The following is a 24,086-nucleotide window of genomic DNA, read 5'->3' on the forward strand; positions in this document are numbered from 1 at the left end:
TTAAGTAGGTACCCCACCAATGTCCACTGGGAATATTTTATGTTACACAACATACTCCAACTGTACTATCACTTTGAAGTCTCTACTCTGTAATTTTTCTGTAGTTACAAGTTTAAGAGCCTGCAAGACTTTGCATGCTTCAGATTTGTGGTAAGTTTTTCCCAGCATAGAAGTTTGGCCCCTTGGGATAAAGGAACTGTGCTTGGGACCAGCTTTCTGGCTGCAAAAATATGATGAAACCTTTGAACTCTGACCAGTAAGGCACTTGTGCATTCCACATTAGCCTACAGCAACACGATATCCTGATAGTCAGCATAAAGGGGATAAGAACAACACAGTATCAGCCTCAGATATACTTGAATTGGGAGAGTTTAAGTTGTAGATGTCCAATCATTTTGTGCATTTTAATATTTTTTCTACCTTATGTCAGATCATGATTTTCTTTTTGTTTTAATAAGAGGCATCCAGTTATGCCAACCAGCAAACTTTAAGTCAAACAAAGTGAAACTTCGAAAGCATGTCAGCATGTTCTAACATGAAAGAGAAGAACACAGCTCAATGCGTTGACAGCTACCTTCTATAGTTACTCGGTGAAGACAGGGCAATTATAATAATTATTATGCACCCCAACACTCTTTCAAAAGGTAAATAAATCCATAATGAAATGGATCATGATTCCAGTCTGAGCTTTCTCAATTTCTGCTGTTTGTTTCTCCTTAGATGTATGAACAATGGCTACTGGTGAAAGGGGATTGCAACCAGAAATCCCATTCCTATCCCTTTATGAATAATATGGCTCATATTGTTCATGTGTGTAAACAGGCTGAATCCTTACCCTGTTTCCAGAAACGCATGTGGACCTTGAGTTAGTGCCCAAGCTCATTCTCCTACTGAAGTCTGATTGTATTGATAACTAAAAACACAACCACCAAAACAAACTTCAGCCTAAGCTTCCTCCCTGATCTTAGCTATTCATAATATTTTCTCCCAGGAGTTCCTATATCTTTACTGGAGGTGGGTGACATTTTTTGGCCAAAATTTTGTTTCACTGTAAAATGCAGATTTAGATTGACTCAAACATTTCATGAATTTGTGTTGAATTCACCAAATTGTTTCATTCAACTTCCCCCACCCAAAAAATCTGAAAAAAATAGAACACTTCATGCTGACATTTTTGAAATGAAATGTTTTGATTTTTGGATGCAAAATGACTTTGTTTCAAATTTTGTTTCAATGTTACTAATAAAAGATTAAAAATCTTGAAAATGAAATGAAACATTTCATTCCACCCAAAACTGTTTTTTGACTTTGTGCCAGAAAATTCTATTTTTTTTTCTGATTTTGTGATTCAGCTGGCAAACTGAAAAATCAGTTATTTGCACAGCTCTCAACTGAACTCACTAGCTTCTTCTTCCTCGGCAACCGGTTCATACTTTCCTTATTTCTAGGGTGAAGTTAATGAGCCACACTTGCCATAATAATTCAACAGAGCTTCAGCAGGGTGCTGACACTTGCGAAAAGGATGGCAAAACAGAAGATGGCACAGTTACAATGTGCAAGAACAGGGCTACTGAGAAATAAACAGTTGATATCCTGTGTTCTGTTACTTCTTAGCCTTGAAAGAACTGAGTAACAAAGGACAACACATTTTATTCAACTCATGTTATATTACATCTTCAGATTTCATCTGGCATTAATAGTCTGTAGGGATGCATTTGATCTAGGAGTATGGCAAGTATTGAAGGATGCGCTTATTTTTCTTGCAAAGATTAACTATTATGCTATTATTAACACATTTTATGTCATGTCATTAATGTCAAAGGCCAAATAGTTTCTTGAAATGTTTAGGAATAAAGTATACACTGCATTTGAGGAATCTGTCTCGCATGCATGCATGCATACACACACACACAGAGCCAGATTTTAGTTGCTCTTACAAGAGCCGCTCCTAGAGTTTTGTACTTGATATCAATGATAGTTGGATCAGGACCTATAATATTATAGGCACGTAGTTCAAAGAGACACTATCAGGCTCAGTAGCTGGTTCTTGCCAGCTCTGTGCTTCATGGATCCTCGGGTTCACTTTGCCCTGCTTCCTTTCACTGCTTACATGCTCTTTGATATAAGTGGAGAAAACAAGCACAGCTGAGAGATGGTGCAACACACACATAAATACTTGTCACTGCAAACAAAGGTGTGTTTACAGTGAAGCTGTGTTTCTTGAGTGGAAATCTGGCAGTTTATCCACATCAAAGCTCTTGGGCTGGGGATGCTGATAGTTTACTTAGGGAGAGAAAAATAAATCCTAGTGATGGGTGCCAGACTTTGCAGCCTGTAGCCAAGGTGCAAGACAGTGGAGAAATAGGCCTAAACTTATTATTTCCTAAGGAAAAAAGTGTCAGGTAACAATTATTTCATTAAAAACCTCTATCTAACTGCCCCGGAGCACTCACAGAGTCGGCACATATGGTTTGTCCAAACAATTTAAAATCTGGACCAAAAAAAGGATGCTCAGTTTTCCCCTGAATCCAAGTTCTTCTCAGTTACAAGCTCTCTGATTCTGTGCCAGCCCAACCCCAGTGGCAGTTAGAGCAGCCCCGAGACACTGACCCTAAGTAAATGGCAAGGTGGAGAAAACAGAACTGGCCTATAAGCTGTTCTTATGGCTGGGTTGAGGGAAGAAATGTATTTCCTTTTTCTGTTTCTGGCTGACTTCAGATCAATATCTATAGGCAGTCTCACTTTACAACTAGGCACCATTCTCTCTTCTCCCACTAGGATGTCTTTGATGATATCTGGCAGCCATAGCAGCAGCATACTTCATGTCTAACTGCAAAAATCCATATTTTCTGATGTGTGTGTTTCTTAAGCAGTGACCCCCAAATCATGTTAGAAATGCTGGTTTACTTTCAGCTTTGCACAAAAGACATGTACTTCTCAGTACTGTCCTTTTCCTTCTGTATTAGCTAGCTCGTTAAGTTTGCTTTTGCAGTTTCATGCTTTTGCAGTTTCACTTTCTTCCGCTTGGTGACTTTTTCCAGTAAAAGTTTAAAGTCTTCCTTTTCTGGTGCAAAAACAACTGCTTGGCTTTCCAGACCTGAAGAAATGTGTTTTGACCTTTTGCTTTATGCTGTGCAGAACAAACAGAATAGTAACAGAACTCACATAATAATTAAGTATTGTAAAACAGTCCTTAGAAAGGATCATAAACAAGAATATATCACCTTGTATGGAGTGTGCTGCTGGACCTGAAACATGAATTTTGACTGTGTGGGTCTGGCAATGTTGTGGATGTGGGAGACGAGAGCAGGTAAATGCTTCCATGTATGATCATTGCTAAAACACCAGGGATTGAAAGCAACTACAGCTTGAGTTAAAGAGCCAATCTTTACAGCAGAGTGCTGTAACAGGCTCACGCATCCTGTGGATCAGGCACAGAAGATAATGCCTACCATTACTTCAAACAATGAATTTTCTGCCCCTGCACCCGAAGGCTGTGCCTCATAAGAGCGTTTAGGATCAGGTAGGCTCTTAGCCCTTGTGGTAGATTGCACCCTAATGCAAAATCTGTCACCGTCATTCTAGGAGAAACTACACTTCAAAGACAAGTAGCTCAATTTAAAAAAGAAAAATAGATGTTTCTCTGAGTATAACGGAGTCCTGAAGATCTTTAAATGCTTAGATATCATCTTTTCTAAAATTTACCATGGCAATGTCAGATGCCCAGGGCCACAGGTTAATAGACTACTTACATGAGTTAGGCAAGCAGCATTTGTCCCACAGACTACAAAGTTGAGGTTGGCATGCTGCTGGCAAGCTATTAAACAATTTAAGACCAGCTGGGGTTCCAAAGCCAGCATTGTTTATACCAATTTTAAAGAGAGCATTAGGCAGAAAATGTTAAAGATGCTGTTCTCTATTTTATTGTGTCTTTTTATGGATATAGGTATAAAGGAAGGGAGGGTAGTGTGGCTAAGTAACTACTGAAGGCTTGCCAGATTTGAAAGATTATGTATAAAAGAGCATGGATAGTACATATATCCATTTTTATTACTATCATGACCTCAGATCCCCTTCCACAAATTTGCCCACTTGCATCCCAAAAGATGTTCCTCCCTGTCTACAAAAGCAAGTAGTTCCTGGCACTGCCGAAGAATGGAGCCTGCCTTTCTTGTTGCTCAGTGACATATAAGATGCCCAGATCCTTTATACGGTGAAAATATGGAATACATCATTCCAGAAGTGCTCTCAAAGTACAGTCATCCAAACCACCCTTTGATGTGTGCCAGTGCTATGTATTTAAAATATTCCAAGTTGTAAAAACTATGCAACCACTGCAACAGTGCTTATGAACAGAAGAATTTGAGGGGAAAAATCATACGCATATGTGACTTCCTTCTTTGGCACTAGAATCAAAGATTGAAAGGTCAGCACCTCTTAAGGCTGTTAAAGTGGTAGTGTCAAGAACATCAGCCTGTAGACGGTATTCAGGCATTTCCCATGAATCCAAAGCCTCCTTCTCTGAAGCAGACGATTATTTGTGTGGGAATAGCATAGCATATCAACACTTGCACGGGTACATCTAATGTCCTGAGCTTGCAATGAGCTCCATGCAAGTGCAAGAGCCCCCACCTGCACAGAGCTCATTGCAGGATTGGGGCCTAAGTTAGCTATATGAAAACTCGGCTTAACTTGGTGCCTAGCTGTTTACGGTCATTGCTTAGAATGAATGCACACAGCCTGCTGTACAGAACACGCATGTGAAGTAAACAAATTTCCTGTACATAGGTGCTGGAACTAGGGCTGCTGACGGTGCCGCTGCACCATTGGCTTGAAATGGATTCCATCATATCCAGGGTTTCCTGTTTGGTTCAGTGGCTCTCAGCGCCCTCCACCCCCATAAACACTGTTCTTTGAAACTGGAGCACTGAGCTGGAGAAGGCATTTAGTATTTCACATCTGATGCTTGCAAGTTACTGTAGCGCTTAGAGCAACACTATAAGGAGAAGGGGGGAAAGTCCATAGTTTTGAGCCATTAAATTCTTTGGTGGATGTCCGATACTATTAAAGATCCATTGGCACTTTCAGAAAAAAAACCAGGATAACCCCAGTGTTACTAGCCAGTATTGCTTTTCTCAACATAAACCAGGGTCTACTTTTCCAGAGAGCGAGAGAGCTACTACTGAGCATCTCATGGCTGCTTCATTTGCCTCTGCAGTCATCACACTGCTAGTATCTCATTTACTTCTTTGTAAGTAGCTTTGAGCTGTGCCAAGTAGGAAAGGAGCTAAACAAAACCAAAGTCTATTCTCCCCTAGCCTCGTTAACATTCAGAGCCAAATACTGCCCCTTAGCTATACATGTGCAGCTCTCCCTGTAGCCATTGGATCTCTTGGGCATGTATCTGAGAGCAGAACATGGACCTTGATGTTTTAGAATTGCTCATATAGTGGAAAAAAATGCTTTCACCTTGGAGCAATCATACTAAAATTCCTGTATCGTACTGCAGCAGTTCTAAGCCCCTTCGTGTTCAAAACAACAGTTCTATAGCCATGAAGGGCCTGTAAAGGTTACTTGCCATTAAAAAGAAAATTTTCCCTACCAAGGGTGCCTTAAAATATTCCACTACAGGAATAAACTTTTCAGACTTTAAAACAAATTCAATATATTGGAGTACCTAGTGATCTATATTTTTTTGTCAGTGACGCAAGGCTTTATTTACAAAACCCATACTTTAGCAAGGAGCTTTCATGGATGAAAAGTGACCCTGGTGTTGTGATGAATAGAGCACGGCAGTGTAAATGAGAAAAACAAGTGGAAACCCCACCTGGCTGAGCTTCACTGAAGATTTCCCAATGGGAATTGTACTGGGAGGTGGGTTTTTCCCCTGTTCTTTGTGTTTAACCCACAGCATTCACTATATTTATTAATCTTACACTGGTTTTGAATGTATAGGGATATTAAGCGACCATATGTACAGTTAAGTAACCACTGCCCATTCTTCAATGCTGTAGCTTTGACATAAAATAGTCTAATCTTAGATCCTTTAAAAACATTTAAATTGTTCACCAAAAATTCCTAACACACATCCCCCATTTTTATGCTATAACTTGTTTTGTGTATATTTTCTGGTTTTAAATGAGCCAAACGCCGAATCCCATTTTTACCAACTATATAGTTTTGAGGGCAAAAATAAAAGAAGCACAGCAAAGCCTTCTAATTCAAAAGATGCTAATGTCAAATGTTCACATGTGTGTAAATAATTCATTGTATTCTTGCTAACAAGTCAAGTTTTTTGCCCATTCATTGCTTGGTGACCTCCAGGGTCAGCTGCGCTATGAGAAATGGAAACATTTAGGATTCTATCTTGCTAGCCCATAACTAATTTATAGCTTTGCATGGCATCAGGTGCAAAGATTCAGCATCCAATTTATCACCACAGGCAGTTCCAGCTATAAGAGACAGTCTAGATATTCTGCAGAAATACATGCAGAACCTTAATAAGATAAACAAACAGCAGTACCCCTTTGGAGTGCATATCTTCCAAATTCATAGACACACACCAAGCTACAGAATGTCTCTTGTACTGATGTGGAAAGACTGTAAAACCCTCTAATGATCTCCTACAGAAAAGAGAGAGAATTAAAGCACATTTTTCACACTGAACAGTATCGCACAGCTGGTGGGCTCTTTCCTGGTCTGTTTTTTTTACAACTCATAGAACTCTTGATTTTTTCCCCTTTCCCAATTCAACAATACTTTAGTAATATTATTTCAATTCCCAGATCTCTAGAAGTTGACTATCACATATACATAACATATAGTATAGTGTTAAGAATCAGACACATGACTAGAATACAACTAACATACAGAGAAAAGAGCCTATCTTTCCATTTTCTCTATAGGGTGAATAATTTTTATATACACCCAATTTAATAGAAGTGTTGCTGATCACCCATAATGCAGTTCAAATCTCTGTGCCTTCATTTCACCAAACCCAGATCTTCTCTCCCAGTGTATCTCAAAGATAGGATCCAGAAAGCATTTTTGATAAGGGGAAAGAGATTTATCTTCAAAAGTGTAGTGATCTGATCATTGCACTAGGAGAAAAGCACTCCCGAGTTCTGATCCTGGTTCTGTAAATGACACCCTCTGTGGTCCCTGAGCAAATCATTGAACTCCTCCGCCTTCCATTTCCTCCTGGGTAAAGTGGGGGTACATCATGTGGACTAGTTAATATTTGAAAAGCAGTATGGAAGCGCTAATTAATTAGAATTATTAACCAAGGACTCTCAGCTCTAGAGATGACTTTCTACTGTGATTTACCAGTTTAATGGCTTTTAGAACACAATGCACAATAACTTTTAAAATATGTTTTTCCCTAATGAGGATTGTGACCGGCTGGGGGAATTATTTTTCAATGACCCCTGGGAGAGGCACAAATGTGTTTCTTTTTTATCAGTTGCTGGCAATACTTGTAGTTGTCTGATTGGGTGAATTTACAGAATTTAAAACAGCTATGATGATGGAGACAATATACATTTAAAAATAAAAGTAAAAAATTCCCATTGAAGTTAATGCAACTTCTGTGGTTGGAATTCCCACATTTGGCATATAATTCAGCTCTCCCATGTGTTTGCTTTTTTCCAACTAAGTAAAAAACTATAATTTCCATGTTTATTTCCTTCCCCACCCCCCCAAAAAAAAGATTTAGTTAGAGAGAAAAAGATGGGGAAGAAAATTTACAGCAATTTGGATGATATGAAACAACAACAAAGATGACAACTGGAACATCTTACATATTAATAAGGAGATTTTGTTTATGATAGTGCACTAAACATCTGGAACAGTGTAATGTAAATCTGCTGCTGGTGAAATGTCTTTACAGGAGCACATTATATTAATGTCATGTAAATGACCAGAACCTAAAACCGTTTGGCCCTGGGTAGTCTCCAATTATTCAACATAATATTGTTCATTCATTTTGACACATGGCATTTCTACATCTTGGGAAGAAACTGCTCTTAGACTGCTTCATCCCTGTTTTGGCTTGTTCCTTTTGTTGGCTGCATTAATCTCCAAGAGTCAAAACCCTCAGAAAAAATAGTGCACTAAAACTGATGAAAATAGACCACTGGAAATTAGATTTGTATATGGGAAATTAGCTTATAAAAGTACATATTTCTTGCTGTTAACATGTTACATAATTGAAATTTACTACTTCAAGTGCTTGTACTATTACAAAAGTTTGGCAATTTGTTGGGAGTCTCTCAGTGTTATGTTAATTTTAAAGCAATCTGTCAGCAATGTGGTTTAGTAATAATAATTGAAATTGTCATTAGCTGTCCATGAAAAACAGATGATTCAAGTCTCATATCAGATGGAGAGAAATACAGTAACATGAGTGGAAAGGCTGAATAATAATAATGGGGCTGTCTAATAAAAACACTAGAGAGAGTAAGTAGAGGTGACAAAGGTGACTTCAGAGGGTAGGACAGAATTCCAGTTTGGATAAAGTGTTGCAATGTGCAGAGTGCCCAATTCAAAAGTTCCTTCTAGATTTAGAGATAGTAAAGGTTTCCAAAGATATTCCCTACACTTAAAACACAGAATACCATCAAGACCACAGAATACCTCCGGAACCAGAAGGAACTGCTTAGGTGTGTCCAAACTATGTAGCTGTGTTCTATGATAAAAGTATTTTAAGAGTTTCATATCTTTACCCATTTTAATAGACATTTTCACTACCAGTGTGGTATCTGTGGCACCTAGATCCCCAGTGATTCTACAAATGCTTACATTAGAATAGAGTAAGAAATAATGGTAGTAACTCAGATACTGCAGTATAGCAATTGTCGATAATGTCGATCTTTTTTAAATGGTGACCACTGTATATTGAATACATATGTTAATTACTTTTTTCTTTTGGCTTGAGAGCAGCCAGTTCTTGTTTATTTGAAACCTATTGCTGAAAATTGCCTTAAAGGCACGTAAGGGAGTTAGGCACCCATACCCTTAAAATCCTCTTATCCTAAAAGACTGTAGGACTTAACAGGTTTTTAAATGACAGGTTTCAGAGTAGCAGCTGTGTTAGTCGGTATCCGCAAAAAGAAAAGGAGGACTTGTGGCACCTTAGAGACTAACAAATTTATTTGAGCATAAGCTTTCGTGAGCTACAGCTCACGTCATCGGATGCAACATTTTAAAATGTTATCCTTCCCTATAATAAGTCTATAAACGAATGCTATTTCTTTCATTGGTTTCTTTAAATTCCTGTGATTCTCAATCAATTGATGATAGATAACATATTCTCAAATAAAGTAAAATTGATTTTATCACTGCCTATTCAGAACACTTCCCAGTAGTGGTTCATCTGATGAGGAAAAGAGTTGTTTAAAATTGGAGGAATAGTGACTAGGAGTAGTAAGACCGAATCAAACAAAGGAAATTATAAGTTAAATATTAATAAAAGAATTCTTGACAGTGAGCTCTATTAGACTTGTGACAGTTTCTCAAGAGGAGTGGGAGATAGCCCATTAATGAAGCATGTAAGAAACAATACAGTGCAGGTCAGGACAAAGAAGCTGAAAAGATGTGAAGAACAATACTGCATTGCAGAGGAACAGATTGAGGAGACTTCATGGGTCATTTTCATCAATAATTTCTATGATCTGCACTGGCAGGTAATATAATTTATAACTTCTAGACATTTCTAGCTACAAGGATGTCTAGATGGAGACATAAGAAACCTCTTCCTTTATTTTCTGATTCATCTCCCAAATAAAACTTCTCCTTTTTGTCTGTCTGAGTTGATAGTGTCATTCCCCTGGCTGGAAGGCCAGAGTAGTATTTGAATAGAGCATGCAAACGGCACTCCCTGTGTGGACTGTCTGATACAAAGAGTGGCTTTAAACCTTTCATCTTAGAACCCAAACAGACAGTCATTATGATGTTCCCAAGGGCAGTGAGAAGTATAAGGTCACAGATTGCTCTGAGTTCTAACCGAAAATGTCAGTTCCAAATGACAAATATGGAACACAACAGATGTTTCCTTTTTGTCACCTCCAGTTGTTCTTCCACCCACAGCCATGAAGGCAAGAAGAGGTGGAAGCTGCACAGAATGAACATATTTACCTTCCCCTTACATTTTGCTTTGTAATGTTGGAGTAGCATCAATATATGCAGTATAAGTAGCTCCTGGTTTTAAAATTAAAATATAACTTCCTCCCTTCACCCAGAGAAAACAAATATTTCTGATTTGGGCTTTTGCTTTTTTAATATACACAGAATCCTTTCCCAGATTTACACACATTTTACAGTGTGAAAAAATATTCAGCAAGGAGTTGAAGCAGGGAAAATTTCGAAACATCTATTTTCACTCAGAGCTCATCTTCAGAAGCATGGGCTTTGAAAATGTCTAATTCAGGGACATTTTAAAAATACATATGTAAATATACATATAATTATGTATATAAAACTCAATCTACAATCCTAAAATTACCCCCAAAATTAACAACAGACAAAACAAAAACGTCATTCCAGTGTTTCTATTCACAAAATATCATGGTAGATACTAATAGCCCAGGTGAAGTCTAGCTCAGCAGAGTACTCAAATACAAAGGCAGACTCAAATTGTGCTCGTCCTGATTTCTTACAGTCTCCTGTGGAGAGATTCCTGTGGCTGTAGGCATGTGGAATTAATTAATTAGATAAAACCATCCCAAAACCCTTAAAAAAACCAACAAGGTTTAGAGAGCATGTCACTTGGTGAGATTTATTTTCTTACCATTTGTTCTAAGTCAGAAGATCTATTGTATCCTTTTGCTGAACTTCATTTTGATATGTCTATTATTTAATTACCTGGTTCAATTTAACAGTGGGCTGAGGTCTATCCTCTGATACAAGTGAGAGACCAGGCATCTCCTAATAATGATACTGTGCTGCCCCAGGTGCTCTATGTGAGGTTGAGTAGTTTTTAACTAACTTCCCTTATAAAACCAATTATTAAGGTCTTAGCTTTAACAACAACACTGAGAATCGGCTTTTAAGGAACCTGCATTTGCTCTGGAAAAATTCTCAGAGTGATAACCACCACTGCAGCATACTGGGATTGTAGCTAATTAATATATTGACTGAGTCTATGCTAATCATGCTCCATCAAACTCAGCTGGATTAGCATGTAAATTGATAAACTCTGTTCTGCAATTGCCCTACCATCTGAGGTCTAATTACTGATAGACGTAAAACAAACAGTAACTGGATTTATATTTTAGAATGTTTAATTGTGGAAATAAATGTTTGGCATGCACACCCATGCAAAAATAGTGAGGTGGGAAACTTACACACCCATGCACACCCATGCAAAAATAGTGAGGTGGGAAACTTACACACACAAGAGTCTTAAGAGCTCAGCAAATGGACTCCAAATAAGTGGAAAATCCAAGAGTAGCAGCACCAATTGAGAACAAGAAGTACAAGGGGTAAACCAGGGCAAAGAAAGCAGTGGCAGGCAACTTCCATTGTATTTACAGTGGACAAGCAAGCTACCCTGTAGAGCAGTAAGTACTCCACATACTGCACTAGTATGCTAAGAACATATTCCTCCCCATACCCAACCTACGCATGCTAATATTTCTGCAGAAATAAGTCTGCAGGTGATATTTTCAAAAGTACTCAACAGTGGCCTAATGCTCCCACTGATGTCAATGGTAAAACTCCCTTTGACTCCAATGGAACTGGGTTATGCCAATGTTGGATATCCCACCTTGCATGTTTGGGAAGGAGAGGACTCAGTCCTCCTGCTGAACATATCAGAGGGTGGCATAACAGTCATTTTATGACTATTCAGCTCTCGAATAGGATCATCATACCTGACATATTTATGTCTAATGGTAATATGAAACCAGGAAACGCAATGGACCCGATTCAAATCTCATTTATACTGCTGTAAATCAGGAGTTGCTCCACGGACGTCAACAGTGTAAAACCACAGTAAAAGAGGGCAGAATGAGACCGTGTGTGAGGATGTAACAGAGAGAGAGAGAGAGAATACCAGTATAGACATGTCCTCTCTCTCACTCTACAGTTGTTATCTTTGCAGTCTATTCCAACTGGTTTTAGTCAGCATTTTGGGGTGGGGGAGGCCTTTTGGGGGTTATTAATACAAGATACAGTTCTAGCATTTTGGAAATAATTCTTCAAACTGTAGGGGGGAACCTCAACCACTACTATAAAATAAAAATAATTAACGCACTCCTAAATTTAGACAAACCCCTCTGCATGAGCACTACACCCTGGGCTGCAGAGCTACAAATCAAGGCTGGTGATAGACACAAATGCATAACATATGAAAAAGTGTGTTCTATGCCTGCTTGAGTCAGGCTAAATAAAGATATGCATCTTGTATTCCCTGCAGTAAGAATGAGTTCCAGAGGTGAGGGCCAGCCACAGAGAATTCTATGAGCCACTTCCTGTAAGCTTTTCCTTGAGCATGCCTCCCTAACAATGCAAGCATGGATGTCTAGAGGTGATAAATGGTGGGTAAGCATGACTAGGTCAATATCTGAGATAGATTATATGTTACTATCCCTTAGCTAGCTGAAGATCAAGAAGATATGTCAAGCCATCACTATCAGCTGGATGTCCATAAAACGCAAATGAGTTCTGTAAGATCCCAAATTGTAAAAATACCTTGACAATTGGTTGACTGACACCAATCAATGGGCACTGTGGATGTAAAAGTAATGCCAGATCAGAGTGTTAACTGAGTACAGGTATTTCTTTTGTACTCTTCCCTCTAGTAATTTATATATATATATATATATATATATATATGGCTCTACTTTCTTTCTAAACTTAACCAATTGTTTTTAAATGTACCAGACACTCTTGACCAAATTCTTCTCTCATCTACACTGGTATATCATTTGACTATTCAATTTCAAAACTATAGTAAGTAAGTCACAGACTGTTTTTGATATGTATTAACATCATCTAACCACAGAATTCCCCATATCAAACTTTCCCCCAATTCATCTTATTCTTAAAACTAAAATGGAAATTAAACCTTACACAAGAAATAAAGTTCATCCTGCTATTTGGTGCTCTGAGTGATAAAAATCCTCCTGAATGTCTGTAGGAAAACGTCGTTGTTGACACAACAACCATGATAGGGACTAAAATAACTTATTTTTTACATTTTTCTTTCCAAAACACCCTAAGGCACTAATCAACATTATAAATTATTGACCACTTACTTCTAAGCATTGTCAAAACTACTGACTTCCAAACTTCCCTCTTCTAACCACAAAACAGGTTTATTATAAATATTTTTAAAAGGCTTTTGCAGGGCCAAAACCTTATGCAGTCTTTGGTCCCCTAGTCTCGTTGCATCCAGTGGTTTCCTAGCCTTCTTCTTGTATCTTTACTGACCACAGCTGGCATCTGCACAGCAACTCTTGAACGGAGACAGTCTTTTGCCCATGCCTTGAACTACATGCTCCAGGTACAATATCGTGTAACTTCCTTTTGGGTCTCCTTGGAGGGAGCAGAAGTTCATTTTCCTTGTTTCCTTGGGCAGACCACAGTGCTGTTACAGAGGTGCTAGTGATGGTGGGAGAGCTGGTGAAAGTAGCTTAGAGGTATTTTTACCAGTGTGCCTCTGATAGTCTATACTGGGGGAGGGATAGCTCAGTGGTTTGAGCATTGGCCTGCTAAACCCAGGGTTGTGAGTTCAATCCTTGAGGGGTCAATTTAGAGATCTGGGGCAAAAATTGGGGATTGGTCCTGCTTTGAATATGGGGGTTGGACTAGATGACCTCCTGAGGTCCTTTCCGACCCTGATATTCTATGATTATGTTCACCACTTTTACAAGACTATGATAAATTTTGTACAAAGTATGACTTGTGAGGTATCATTTGAAATGTCATAATCTGCTGAACATTATTGTCCTCGTAAAATGTGTATCACTATTGTATGTGAAGTTACAAAATTCTACTGTATACCATTGTTATAACATGCTCAAAGGTTAAGAAAATCGGGCCCAAACCAGTTTTGGCAAACACCCAGAGCTATCTCCAGCTAAGCAGCCATTTTCCAATAACGAGAAGATGGGAATGAGAAATTTACATTTCATCAAAGGCATGGTTTCAACCTCACGTCCACAAGAGACTATCTGTCTCCTGCACCCCAGCTGGAGGGTAATCAGCAAAGTGGCGAGAGAATGAGAGACAATGGCCTCCAAATCACCTCTTTCTCTCCTCATCTCTATTCACGACAGCTACAACACTCGAAAGACAAAGGAAGCACCATTGAACTGGGAGAGGAGAGGTCCTAGCTGAGAGGCTTTTCAGCTAGTACTGGCTGGTGTAAGCTTATGGTGAGAAAAACCTTTTGCACTTAGTTTGTTAAGTTAGGCATTTAGTTTGCATTTTATCTTTTTATTTCTTTTGTAACCAATCTGGACTTTTATGCCTTAATACTTGTAGTCACTTAAAGTCTCTTTTCTTTCTGTAGTTAATAAACTTGTTTCATTGTTTTATCTAAACAGTGTTTTTGGTTTAAAGTGTGTGGGGAAACTCCATTTGGGATAACAAAGCTGGTGCATATCATTTTCCTTAGATGGAATGTCGGACTTTATATGAGCTTTCATTGTTCAACAAGGTGTTAGGCAATAAAAGATGCACATTTATGGGAGAAGGTTTTGGATTAGAGAATCTGCAGGTATTCCTCTGCAGTGTAATTTATAAGTTGTTAGCTAGTAGCACTAAATACCGTGTATTTGAGAGCAAGTTGCATGCTGGAGGCTGTGTAATTAACTGACCGGGAGTGGCTGCTCACCAGTAAAACAGTGTAAAAGGCATTCCAGGTTGGAGAACTGAGGAATAACAGCTATGCAACAGTCCAGAATGTACTGTGAGGAATGTCACAATGCCGTCTAACACGTTTCTGATCATAATATGGCTCACAAAGCCTCAGCCTACTCCCTAGCCTCAATAGCTACCACTGGACAAGCTTCACCTGTACAGAAAAATTCTTACAGATTTTCCCAATATAGACAAGGCCTGACTGACAGGCTGTCCCTTAGCTTCCTGGTCTTAGCGCTGAAGTATCTCAGAGATCCGCTTTCTTCATGGAAGTAAAAGCACCCCATTCTATTTTTCTCTTTGAAGTTCTCTGTAGTAGAGAGAACTTCAAAAGTTCTTATGTACCTACATAGATGACAGTTAATAATGTAAAAAAGCTTGGTCAGACTAAGACACGTTTTCAAGCTAATAGCTCTTTTCCCCTAGGAAATCATTGGTGGCCTTTCCCTGAAGTGTCAGACAAAAGATCATTAACATTTCAATCCTGGTCTCAATAGAGGTTATGTTTATACATTAAGTCCACATGTCTCAATAATTCCATTCTGTATCAAATATGAGTTCTAGACAGTGTCCAGTCTGTTCTATCATCTATGCAAAGCTTTAACCTGCCATGAATTTTCATAGTCAAGCTGTTAAATCCTGAACATTTACAATGGCAATGGTGATATCTTCCTAAAGGACACAGAAATGTCATATAAAGGATGCTCACCACATCTAATTACAAAGGATTGTTAGTTGTACGCATGGGTGCACACACACACACACAAATAAACATTTTCCAAGATGGTGAGGCATGATATTTAGTCACACAACATGCATACAGATTAATGTGAGTTGTGTGGCTAAATCCACTCATCAGCTCTGAAAACCTCAACCATAAGTTATACCGTCTCAGAGACTTTAAATTCCACCAATCCTGTGGCTGATCACCTACTCAGCAAGGTAGTTTTCATCAAGTTACACTGGGTTCCTGTAAAAAAGACAGTATAGAACATCTGGCAGTTTTAAAGTTCCAGGACCATATCTGTCAAGTACCAAAAAGAATAATTGACAATCATATAGGAAGCTGCCACAATGGAGCTCTGATAATAGATAATTAGAGAATATAGCCCGCATTTGAATGGATGACAAAATAAAAGATTGAAAATTACTATAAATTAGTTCTATTAAAAAGAATGATTAATGCAATTGCTGACCATTTTCAGATGCAATTTAAAAAAAAACATTACTATGTGATAGAATTGACTTTACAGCAATATTCAAAGTCTCTTGTTTTGTTACATGAGCAACTGGGGGTGTATTCCCTAATTCTTACCCTATTCCATCCGACTGGACCTCTGGTGGATTAGTGCTTGTAAAATGGCAACTTCCCATGAGAGACCAGATGCTAGACTTGGATAATGAAAGCACACCTTCTTTACAGGATATTTAGCATGAGATATGATGACGTGGGAGTCTGGTGGTTATTTTTAGAAGGATTGGAAACCATGAGCTGCAAGGACTTTTCCCACACATGTTCTCTGTGCTCATAAACATAGCAAGTACTTTAAATTACACAACCACATTCCTATGTAAAATACAGGACGATAAACATAACAGGTCTGGCAAAACAACATTACCTTTCACCTAGCATTGGATCCCACCCCCTTTTCTAAGCAATAACTGCCAATAATGTATACACAGAAAAAAATAGATATTTTTGTATTGTGATATGATGATGAACTAGCCAGAGTATAGGCTCAAACAGATAATTTTATGTCTCTTTTTGCTGGGGCCAACTAACTCAGTGCAGTTACATTACCTCCAGTGTGGATAGAAATAGCAGATAATGTGGTTCACTTTGGTCAATGTTATCACATTTTCTCTTCCAAGGGAATTTTGCAGACCTACGCATATTTGGGAAGAATGACAACAAAGCCTCATTTTTACTTTCATACATTAAAGAATGCTGCTGAGTTATGAAAACTAATGAACAGAGTTTGAACAGTGCTATAGCAGAGAACCAAGGAGACATAGTAACTGTTCACTTTGATTGGTTCCTTCATGACTGGGGTATTGATACTGAAAACGTTTACTCACACAAGTAGTCACACTGAAATCAGTGGTGTGAAAATAATAAACAGTGTATATTGCTCTACAGTCCGGAGTTTAACTACTTTTCCATCTTTAGAACCACAGCCAGAAGCCTAACCTGATGTGTCAGTTTGCTGAAAACAGATCCTGATGCCAAAAGATAATGAATCTAACCATTTGGCAGAACTGAGAGTTATTGCTAGGAGTTGGGAGGGGTAAGGACTCCAATGGTAGGTGATAAGACTATACTAATTTAACTTCTGTCCTCCTAGAGAGTAGCCCTAAGTTACACTGCTAACCCTGGGGTCACAGTATCTAGTGTGGAACGCAAAGAGATAGAAGAATTATGTTTCCCTTGCTGCCAAAATTGTTAGTATTCTAAAGGTAAAGTTGCAAAATGTGCTCCATCTTTTAGCATTTCCCTGTAATGGTGAAGTCAAAAGTCTACAAAACTCTGATATTCAGCCAGTGAGCTTGACATTCATTGGGCTCCCATGACAGATTCCATCAATGTCTATTTTAATAGATGTTTATGTTTCAAAGCCATAAAGAAAAGAAAAGTAACGGCTCACTTCCTAATCCAGTTCATTAATGATTAGGAAACTGATCCGCCAAACTTTTACTCACACTTGTAACCACATTAAGATGAGTGGGCCGGCTCCATTAGTAAGAGCTAACCTTGTGAGTATGGTTTTGCAGGATTGGGCATTAGCACTTCGTTACTTAATAAGAGTGGGATCTGTAACTGGAACAACAGCTAAGTGTGTAAAGTGTATAGAATCTACACATTCTTTCAAGGAGGTCTGATTATGATGCAGTTATCAGTTTTGTTTCAGCAGCAACAGATTAGTAAATCATTGTATACAGACATCCATAGGCTATAGCTACAAAGGACCATTTTAGCAAATCATTCAGAACTCAATAGGGGAACTGGGAATAAAGAAATGAATAACTGTAAAAAAAAGACCAACACTGCTTGAAAAACTAACATACTATGTCATGGACCAAGTTTCTGGTTCTCTGTCAATCACTCCTATAACTGGTGTCAATCATTCTCCAGTTCCCTTGTCTGTGATTTTTGACTGACCACAAAAGAAACTTTTGTTTGTAATTATGGACTTTGCAATTCATCTGAGTCACAGGAAGGATTTTCATAGCTTGCCTGTGGACTAGGCATGGTATGCCCCAAGCTGTGTTCACATATCCTCAAGTAATTCAAGATAAAGTTTCCCACGATGATATGAAAGGAAATAAAAGATGCAGACAAACACAAGTCACTATTCTGAAAATAATGTGTGGGGCAGGGGGAGGGAATGGACAGCTAATTTTTTTTCAAATGAGAATCTGAAAACTGCCTCTTTGAGAGGGTGTAATTAGACTATATGTGAATCTGAATACTTTGATTCCTCTGAGAGATTCCTTATTTTTTCTATTTAGCCTTGTATTTATCGTCTTACATTATCCACAAGCACTTTGGTAAGAATAAGTGTCTAATATTAATGTCCTTGCTGAGGATTTATTTGCAATTTCTTTTTAAACTAAACTAAAATAATCCCCCATCCCTCCCTCCCCCGCCCCATTTATTTAATTTATTTATTTATTTTGTATTTCTCATTTTCACCTTCCTTACAGAAATTTATTTCCTTTTATTTTGTTGTCAGAGCAAGTGTCCCCTGTTGTCTAGGTTGACCATGTGAGAAGGAAGACTAATATATGTTCCTCACGCAAAACCCAGGAGAGGTTTGGAATTAACCCAGAAAAGTGAGAAATCTGATAACATCAATGAAGAACAAACATCTCAAATTTAGCATTTAGGTGAAAGCTTTTCCCCCCAAATTAGCTTTCTATAAATTCAAACATTACTGAAGAGCTGAGTTCCTTTTATATATTTATTTTTACTAGCTTTGCAGAAAGAGAGGCGAAAACAACTTTGATTAAAAAATAGCAAAGATATTCAATGGAAACTGGTCCCTTTGCTGTAAACAGTACCTCTTTGCAAACTAAGCAGCTGTACAAAGAAGAGACAATGCAGGGTGTCCCCAGCATCATTAACCAACTTCCCTTCCTCTTGAAACAATCACTTGAATAAAGCAATTACAACAACATCATGGAACAGTAGAACAAGGGGGAAAAAATAACCTTACCAGCTTCTCCTACAGTATACAGCTGAAAAGAAAACAAAACCCCAGCTGCTGTATCACATGCAATTGGTCTCCCAGAATGAATTGACTGAAAGAACTCTGAAAGGCTAAAGTCTTTCGTACCCTGTGTTTAGTTTCTCCTCAGCTCCCTCTCTCCGAATCTCCTCACAAAGCCATTCTCCTATTCCCTAATCCTCACACAGGAAAAAGCACACACAAAATGACTTCAGCAGAAACCATTCTCCTGGGGGGTGGTGAGGAAAGAGATTCTGCTGGCATTCAACCATTGCAGTATGTTAATCCTCAGAGAGGGTATCCAAATAAACTCGCCTACACAGTGTGGTCATTTGGACATCAGGCACCAAATGCCATACAAAGAGTGCTTCTTGACAAGGCATAAAAAAGAGTGCATCTCCATTCATCAACATCTTAGCTACTAATTTCTGAAATAAATACACCCCTTGATACTTCTAAGGGTTTCCTGTTTACATCTCAGTTAAAGTATATTAAAGAATTAGTCTTTTTTTTTTAAAAAAAATTAGCTACCTGAACTTCCTAAGGCTGCTAATGGGCCTAATTTTTGTTTATTTATTTTTCAAATAAAGATCCTGGAAATAAATCTAAAGGTTTAAAAAAAAAAAGATAACAAAGATGAAGTTAAAAAAAACCTAACAAATAAGATCCAAAATATATTAGGAATTACAGAAATCAATGGTGAGTTATTAAAAACATCTACGGCTCCCTGAAATAAGAGCTACAAGCAGAAAAAACTATTATGTGAAGTTTACTTTGGACAAAGACTTCTAACTACATGTACAAAGCGCCAATATTTGGTTTTCCCAGATAATGCACCTTGAAGTTATGCCATAAAAATCAAATCTCATCCTCAGCAAATTCTTCATAGTTAACGAAGTCTTTAGAGCTTTGTTCAAAAACATTGTTGTTTCAATTGGAAACATAAGCTTTACCTGTCCATCTCTCTCTGAAGCTCAGAAATGAACAGCTGCCACAAAACAAAACGAAAGATGTGGAAAAGCAGATGGTACAATTCCACTTCTTAAATGTCGGTTGTTAGCCTTCTAGTAATAATTGATAAGGACACTTCCCCCATGCTTGTTCCCTGACTCAGCAGCATGCCATTTGTGCCTTTCAGACAAAATAAATAGACTTCAGACCACCAGCTTCACACACACTAACACTTACCAATGCTATTTCAACCTTACACAGGCGTACTTTGTTCCTCTGTGACCCTGTACAGAAACCTGAGGTGACGGTTTGATGGATGAGGTTCTCTGTTCACAATATAGGTTGTGACTTCATTAGCTATGTTCCCACTCCTCACCCCACCCCCCCGCCCCATCCCCCATTATGATTTATCTAGGGCAAAACAAAAACAAAAAGCTACTACACACAAAACAATTTTAACAATGAAAATGAAGCAAAACCTGTATAGCAAAGGCTGAGACTTTCTTTTGCTACCTCACCAAAGTTGCGAGGGTTTGTTTGGTTTTTGTTTTTTCTAAATTTTTCTGGGTTTGTTGTGGAAAAGGCTGTGGGAGTAAGAGGTGACTAGGGAGACATTACAAAGAGAAGGGCTAGTGTCAGTAGCACACAGCAAAGCTTATTTTGGCCCACAAAAACAGCATGCTCAGCCAGGAAGGAAAGAATTTTTTTGTTTCCATGTACCATCAAGGGCACTTGAACTATGACCTTTGTCAATTTCTCCTAACTACTAATTTAATGGCTTTACCAGGAACCTTGGACAGTTGTGTACTTCACTAAGGCCCCCATCCTGTAACAGAATTTGTGAGGCAAACTCCTGCGCCATACAAAGTCCCAGTATGGGACTGCTTATTATTATTAAAATGTAACTGTAAAATATCAGAGGAACAATATGTACTAAAATGTACTTTAGTGTCACCCTACTATTTCAAGCACAGATTCCACACTAAAATGAACTTTTAACATTATAGTTAACTAAGTTATTTGATTTACAGCTTTCACAGATTTTTTTACCTCACTGATCACCCATTTCTACATTTCAAGCTCTCATGCAGCATCATTGCCTCACAGAATCAACTATTCGTAAAATAGATATGGAATTGCAGTTTGGTTTTAGAACCATAAGATACAGGAGTGTTGCATCTGTGCCAAGTCTAAAGTCAGCAGCAAAATGATATGCATTTCTCCACTGGTCTCTGAGCGCTGTCACCTTTTCAGTGAAATAGATGAGACACTTCCATTCCAATAAATTCTCTATAATTTTGGGGTCAAGCATGCAAATACTTAACCTTTTAATGTTACTCAAGTGAAGGAGAAACCCAATTAATTTTAGTGGGACTGCTCATTTCTATCTACGTGTCTGTCTAACTGTGGTACTCATATATGGCCATTCTGATCGGACTGTAGCACACTAGTCTGTAATGTTGTTGTTACAATATTCCTGTGAGGTAGGGAAGTGCTATTAGCTCCCATTTTACAGATGCGGGACCTGAGACACAGTGAGTTTATTTGACTTTCCCAAGGCCACATAGAAAATCTGTGTCAGGGCAGGGAATTAAACCCAGGTCTCCAGAGACCTGAGCTCACGTCCTAAATAAGAGGTCATCCATCCCAATATAGCTCACATTTGGTTATACTATTTCAAGAATTATTTACAAAACCAAATATTAGCAAAACTGGTTGAGCATTGACTGTCCATTACCCAGACCATATTGTTGACCACCTAAGTCATATGGTATTATTTCTGTTCCCTGATGGCATGACCTAAACTTTGTAAAAATGAGTCTTTTTCAGTCACAAGTTAGGCACAAACTTTTGTAACATTTAGATTATTCTATTGGTATGAAGACAAAACAAGCTTTTCAAAGTCACTCTGATAACATTTCTAGTGAAAACATTTATTCAGGTGAGTATTCCTGATTTTGCTTTCTCAAGTTCTAACAAACAGAAACTTGTTCACACAAATGTTCAAAGACAATCAAATATAAGGCGTGATTAATACCAGCAAAGCAAAATTGGTGGGTTTTATATAATATATCTTATATTTATATGTTTTGTTTCATTCACATAGCTCTATGTGAGTGAAACTCATCCCTGTGTGGAGGATCAGCACCAGAGCTATGCACTACATACAGTTAAGTCCCACCCATTTTGAGAGCTTAAAGGGGACTTAAGCAGTACAGGGCCTTTGCGCTGACTCTTAAGGGGTGAATTTCACCGTTTATGAAGATGGCTTTCAGAAGTTGCACTTGTGAACCATTTCTCTCTCTATGACAGCTTTTGAACTGCTCTCATTGGTTTCAGGATCTCTGACATCAGGATCTGGGAACCTGCTGTCTCTAAAGAAGGAAATGTCCCAAATGTTTTTAAAACTATAGGTACAGCAACTTAAGAACCCAGTTTTGCCAACTTCAAGAGATCAAAAATGAGCCAGACCCCTCCCAAAAAATCATGAAACTGGCCCCCAAATGAGATTTTTAAAAAAAGTTATATTGTGTTTTTAGCTCAAGTGTCTGGATTTTTTAACTCCCCCTGCCCATCCCCAGGGTGTGTGCATGAATCATAGAATATAGAATATCAGGGTTGGAAGGGACCTCAGGAGGTCATCTAGTCCAACCGCTTGCTCAAAGCAGGACCAATCCCCAACTAAATCATCCAGCTAGGGCTTTGTCAAGCCTGACCTTTAAAACCTCAAAGGAAGGCGATTCCACCACCTACCTAGATAAAGCATTCCAGTGCTTCACCACCCTCCTAGTGAAAAAGTTTTTCCTAATATCCAACCTAAACCTCCCCCACTGCAACTTGAGACCATTACTCCTTGTTCTGTCATCTGCTACCACTGAAAACAGGCTAGATCCATCCTCTTTGGAACCCCCTTTAAGGTAGTTGAAAGCAGCTATCAAATCCCCCCCATTCTTCTCTTCCACAGACTAAACAATCCCAGTTCCCTCAGCCTCTCCTCATAAGTCATGTGTTCCAGTCCCCTAATCATTTTTGTTGCCCTCCGCTGGACGCTTTCCAATTTTTCCACATCCTTCTTGAAGTAGGGGGCCCAAAACTGTACACAGTACTCCAGATGAGGCCTCACCAATGTCGAATAGAGGGGAATGATCACATCCCTCAATCTGCTGGCAATGCCCCTACTTATACAGCCCAAAATGCCATTAGCCTTCTTGGCAACAAGGACCCACTGTTGACTCATATCCAGCTTCTCGTCCACTGTAACCCCTAGGTCCTTTTCTACAGAACTGCTGCCTAACCATTTGGTCCCTAGTCTATACTGGTGCATGGGATTCTTCCGTCCTACATGCAAGACTCTGCACTTGTCCTTGTTGAACCTCATCAGGTTTCTTTTGGCCCAATCCTCTAATTTGTCTAGGTCCCTCTGGATCCTATCCCTATCCTCCAGCGTATCTACCACTCCTCCCAGTTTAGCGTCATCTGCAAACTTGCTGAGTGTGCAGTCCACGCCATCCTCCAGATCATTAATGAAGATATTGAACAAAATCATCCCCAGGACCGACCCTTGGGGCACTCCGCTTGATACCGGCTGCCAACTAGACATGGAGCCATTGATCATTACCCATTGAGCCTGATGCTCTGGCCAGCTCTCTATCCACTTTATAGTCCATTCATCCAGCCCATACTTCTTCAACTTGCTGGCAAGAATACTGTGGGAGACGGGATCAAAAGCTTTGCTAAAGTCAAGGAATAACATGTCCACTGGTTCCCCCTCATCCACAGAGCCAGTTATCGCATCATAGAAGGCAATTAGATTAGTCAGGCATCAGCCCCCACCTTCCTCACTTCAGCCCCCCTGCAGCTCCCAGGCCATAGTTCAGCCCCCCCAGCCTCACCCCTGATCCTCTTAGGGTTCTTCACCCTCCCCAGCCATGGCGGGGATTGGGGGGACTGCGGGGTGGGTCCTCTCTCCTACTTCCCAGGCTGACAGGGGAACATTGGCTTCCCAGGGCTGACAGCGTAGCCACGGCTGAAAAAAAATAA

At 39.0% G+C, this 24,086-nt stretch overlaps 1 protein-coding gene across 5 annotated transcripts in view; it reads right to left on the minus strand.

Moving 5' to 3' along the window:
• The window catches only part of MID1 (midline 1), a 328,111-nt gene that overhangs the window by 207,440 nt on the left and 96,585 nt on the right, over positions 1-24,086 (minus strand). The window contains exon 1 of one of the 5 annotated variants that reach the window (XM_073354742.1): positions 19,203-19,290. The exons of 1 other annotated variant lie outside the window; for it this stretch is intronic. The gene's annotated coding sequence lies outside the window, so the exon portion shown is untranslated. Of the gene's footprint in view, positions 1-10,786; positions 10,809-16,666; positions 16,708-19,082; positions 19,149-19,202; positions 19,291-24,086 lie in introns of those variants that run through there. 3 more of the 5 variants (XM_073354749.1, XM_073354754.1, XM_073354760.1) reach the window with 3 other exon arrangements.

Source organism: Lepidochelys kempii, chromosome 1 (genome assembly GCF_965140265.1).
Source record: "Lepidochelys kempii isolate rLepKem1 chromosome 1, rLepKem1.hap2, whole genome shotgun sequence".
Taxonomy (NCBI): Eukaryota; Metazoa; Chordata; order Testudines; family Cheloniidae; genus Lepidochelys; species Lepidochelys kempii.